This window comes from Mus caroli, unplaced genomic scaffold (assembly GCF_978045245.1).
Source record: "Mus caroli unplaced genomic scaffold, Mus_caroli_1 scaffold_2, whole genome shotgun sequence".
NCBI lineage: Eukaryota > Metazoa > Chordata > Mammalia > Rodentia > Muridae > Mus > Mus caroli.
In genome coordinates this window covers 79,186,114-79,190,995 of record NW_028227257.1, presented here as the reverse complement: position 1 = coordinate 79,190,995, position 4,882 = coordinate 79,186,114, and the positions used below count along the sequence as shown (strand labels likewise).

Below are 4,882 nucleotides of genomic sequence, written 5' to 3'. Positions count from 1 at the left end.
TGTAGTTTTTCACATTGTGGAATGTGGAGAGGAACTCCTTTTCCTGTCCTGTGTATCCTCAGCGGAGCCCAGCCCTGCCTGACACAGAAGAAAAGGGTGGCCTGTTGGTCACCTGCCATTCAGAATGTAGCCCCATCTGACTCCTAAAACCCCAATTTCCTTCAGTGCAGGCTCCAGAAGAGGGCAGAGACCCCATTCTGGTCACTGCTGAACCCCTGTTTTTAGCATACTGTGCATGGGCCTGGCCAGAAGTCACAAGCTGTAATGGGAGCCAGGGTGGAAGCTGACTGGCTGCTGGGTAGCCTACTTGTGATGTAAGTCAGTTGGTAAAGTGAGAGTGTTCTTCTTTCTGCTTTTCTCCCGGGACTTTACTATTGCAGTTCTCAAACATGGAAGTGAGTTTAAAGCCCAGTGAACACCTACCACCTAGGACCTTAAGTGACATTAGGTTTGCTCTGATTTAATGCTACTATAATGTAAATTCTAATTTCTCTTTAAGACTGTTCAATCCTGAAATAATTAAACCACTTGAAGTTGTATAAAGTTCTCCTTGGAAACTTGTGATATTTTATTGTAATTTATCTTGTAGCTTCTGCTTTATGCCAACTTAAAATTTGTGGAAATGTCGTGAGGAACTTTAGTCTTACTTCTTTGTCTACAGGAGTGTTTTTATAAAGGATTTATTTGCAAGTTTCTGGTTATGTAGAATGTTACTTTATTACTTGAGATAATTCCATGGGTAAAGGTATAATTTGAGACACATTTTGCTAAATATATGATTTCAGGATTATGTTCCCTGGGAACTGAAAATGACTGATTTAACATATAGCTACTAAATTTGGAATCAGGATTGTTGCAAGGGTCTCTGTAGCCTCTATAGCCAGCAAAGTGGTAATCCTCGGGAGGCAAGAAAGCAGTTCAGTTCAGTGCAACAAAGTACTTGTTGTTGCTTCCAAGTTCAGGAGTCTGACCCTGAATGGTTTATTTTTGGCATATTTAAGCCCAGCTCACCTTGGTGAAAACTTTTTTGGTGATAATTAACCCCAGCCTGTGTATATTACAATAAAGCATACATAAATCTCTTTGAGGAGCCAAGTGAGCTAAGGAAAGATTAGATATGAACACATCAAAGCTGTATGACATGCGGGTAACACCTTCTATAATGGGTTCTATAAAGGGAGAGGGTCAGATGTGCTCAGGTACCCAAGCTAGAACAGTTTTCTCTTCCCAGCCTTCTCAATGGATAACAGGTTACACATTCCTTCTCTGGAAAGAGCATCCCTGTATCCTAACATCCCATGTCCCCTGGTGCTGATCTGTGAACACAAGGACCTCCATGCTTCCTACAGACTTTATTGCTGACTGACCACTTAAGTTCAATTTTATTTCTGATCGTTTAGCTACCTGTAAAGTGGGATCTAGGATTTGAAATTTAGATATTATGAAGTATTTAACATTATTAATGCTTAGGTCTAATTTTGGAGGTATTTTATAGACTTAGGGAGACTGCTTATTTTATAACTATGAAAAATGGTATAATAAAATCTGACTTCAAAAAAAATCAAAATGCAGTGGTCAGATGGTCACAAGCACACTGTGCTCAGACTTCTCCTGCCGTGGAATTGGTAAGGGGTCTTTCTAATACTTCTGGACTTGGAGAAAATGCACTGGGTTGGGGGGGGGTTGTAAAAGTGAGAAACAAATGGTAATAATCTTAGGTTTCAATTGAGTAGGTTTGTTTAGAGACAGATTGAAACAGTTGTCAAATTCAGTGCCACACACTCAACCACACGTGCCATGGGATGCTGTGCCAAGCAAGCCCTGCCTGGCTCCCACCAGCTCCCTTGAGCCAGTGCAGCAGAGGGCAGAACTGACACAGAGGGAAGGTCTGAGCTTACTGTGCTGAGCAGGCTCTCTGCACTCCAGCTAATAGACATGGATGACATCTTTCCAAACTCAGGTCACAAATGTGCACTCACACTCATCTCACAAAAGCACCCGGAGTTCTGACTCTCATTTGTGTCTTAGCTATAAAACTATGACCAAGGCAACATGCCTTGAGCTTTATGAATATAGATACAGACCGACATACCTCTTCCCCCACTCCTTTACTTTCTTATCAGCTTGTATAATGCACAGTATCTTTACAAATGAATACCTAATTGAAATGATGTATATATGCAAATATCACAATGGTTCTAATAAAATAACTAGATTAATGTGCCTTAGGATTACTCTGGGGTGCTGGGCCTTGCTATAACAAGAAGAAAACAAATACCAGGTGCTAGTTTCTATTTGAAATTAAAAAAAAAAATCATGAATACCTTGGCCCTTAGGAGACAGTAGATGAGGACTCACTGTTGTTCCTAATTTTGGCAATGATTTCTGGCCTGAAGCTTCAAGTCTGACACACAAGCCCAGAGAAAGTTTTCTATAGCTGCTGTAGGCCCAGTGAAAAGCAGGTGACCACATGAATTTATTTCTAACAAAAATTGACAGGGGTCTCCATTCTCCCCATTTCCAATCCAATCCTGTGGGCTCAATCTGCCCTCCTCTTAGCAACCCCCACTAATGCTTTGTTTCTATGTATGGATGTTTACTGACATTCATGGCTGCGTATCTTGTGTGTGCCAGGTACCCTAGGAGGCCAAAAGAGTGCATTGGATCCCCTGGGACTGGAGCTACAGTTGACTGTAAGCTCTGGATTATGAGGCTGTTGTTTGTTTTTAAAGCTGCTTCTGTTACCGGGTTATTAAAAATGTTGTTAGAAGCCTTTCTATGTAAAACAAACATAGGATCCCTGAGTACAAAGTGAAAGCTGGTAAAGCATTTAATTGCTTTAAAAGATGCCACCGTAATTCTAAATTCCAAACACTGTTAATCATAGAATCACCTTTTAAAAAGACTTTTTAGCATTCCACTTCTATTTTTAGGTAAACTGTATATTCTATTGTACTGGCTGGTTTTGTGTGTCAACTTGACACAGCTGGAGTTATCACAGAGAAAGGAGCTTCAGTTGAGGAAATGCCTCCATGAGATCCAACTGTAAGGCATTTTCTCAATTAGTGATCAAGGGGGAAAGGCCCCTTGTGGGCGGTGCCATCTCTGGGCTGGTAGTCTTGGTTCTATAAGAGAGCAGGCTGAGCAAGCCAGGGGAAGCAAGCCAATAAAGAACATCCCTCCATGGCCTCTGCATCAGCTCCTGCTTCCTGACCTGTTTGACTTCCAGTCCTGACTTCCTTGATGATAAACAGCAGTATGGAATTGTAAGCTGAATAAACCCTTTCCTCACCAACTTGCTTCTTGGTCATGGATGTTTGTGCAGGAATAGAAACTCTGACTAAGACATCTATGAACGACTGTTTCCATATTTCTATTGAATTTTTTTGTTTGCATGTATCTATTCATGTGTATGCATGCCCGTATGTACATGTTAAAGATAGACATGCATAGATGACCATGCTGGAGTTACATCTGCAACATATATGCAGGTAGAGGCTGGAAGTCAGTTTCCAGTGCCTTCCTCAATGATCTCCTCCTTTATTTTTTGAGACAAGGTCTCTCCCTGAATCTGAAGCTCACAGGTTTGGCTAGATTGGTTCATGAGCTGGGGGGGGGGGTCTACTTTTCTTGCTGTCATCCCCCGCAATGCTGGAGGTACAGCCAGCCCCATGCCTGGCTTGCTTACATGGGTGCTGGGGCTTGAACTCGGGTCCTCATGCTTGTGCTGCAGGCTCTTTACCCAGCTGAGCCATCTTCCCAGCCGATTTCTATACTTTGTATACTAGGACTTGCATGGGTAAGAGTACCTCACAGTGTTACACAGTCTTACAAAAATAGTCTGTGAGTGTGCTTTCTCCACAGTGCCTGAGGCAGCCAGAGGGAAAAAGGTTTACTATGTCTCATGGTGTGGGACGATTCAGTCCATGGCTAAAGTTGTTGCTTTGGGCCTCTGGCTGCACAAGGGTCTGTGGTGGACCGGCACACATGCTAGAAAGGAGCAAAGGAGCAAGGTGGGCCTCAGAGTCCCCTCCATGTGCATACCTCTAATGCCACCTTCCTCCAACAGTCCCCACCTTTTGTTTGTTTTTTGTTTTGTTGCTGTTTTTTTTTCTTTTTTCTTTTTTTTAAAGATTTATTTATTTATTATATGTAAGTACACTGTAGCTGTCCTCAGATACTCCAGAAGAGGGCATTAGATTTCGTTACAGATGGTTGTGAACCACCATGTGGTTGCTGGGATTTGAACTCGGGACCTTTGGAAGAGCAATCGGCACTCTTAACCACTGAGCCATCTCGCCAGCCCCTGCTGTTTTTTTTCAAGGACAGGGTTTCTCTGTGCAGCCCTGACTGTTCTGGAACTCACTCTGTAGACTAGGCTGGTCTCGAACTCACAGACCTCTCTCTGCCTCCTGCATGCTAGGGTTAATGATGTGCCACCTTACTGCCCAGCAAGTCCTCACCTCTTAAAAATTCCATTCTCTCCAAATTTTGCTCAGGCTGAAGCACATGTCCTTTAGGGGACATTTTCAGATCCAAACTATAGCAGTCAAGGTAGAAAATTTTACATTTAATACAAAACTAGGTCTGATCACAGATTTCATACCACCAAAGCTAAATAATAAATCCACACTAAAAGGCAGATTTCCAAATCCTGAAAAATAATAACGATATGCTCATATTAATACCAAATGGGCGTGCATTAATCTTACAAAATCTGGCTGCTTCTTGTCTTTTAGCTAAGATCGCATGCAGTAAAACATTTTATGAAGCCTTAATGAGGGGACCAACGGATGTTACAACTTGTTCAAGGGAGAAGGCAAATGACAGACACACCACGTACTGGGATAGACCTGTAAACAGAGCAAGACTGGGTTCCTCT

General features: G+C 42.3%; 1 long non-coding RNA gene across 1 annotated transcript in view; it reads right to left on the bottom strand.

Annotated features, from left to right (window-relative positions):
• The window catches only part of LOC110290133 (uncharacterized), a 36,907-nt gene that overhangs the window by 17,761 nt on the left and 14,264 nt on the right, over positions 1-4,882 (bottom strand). The gene's annotated exons all lie outside the window — the stretch shown is intronic.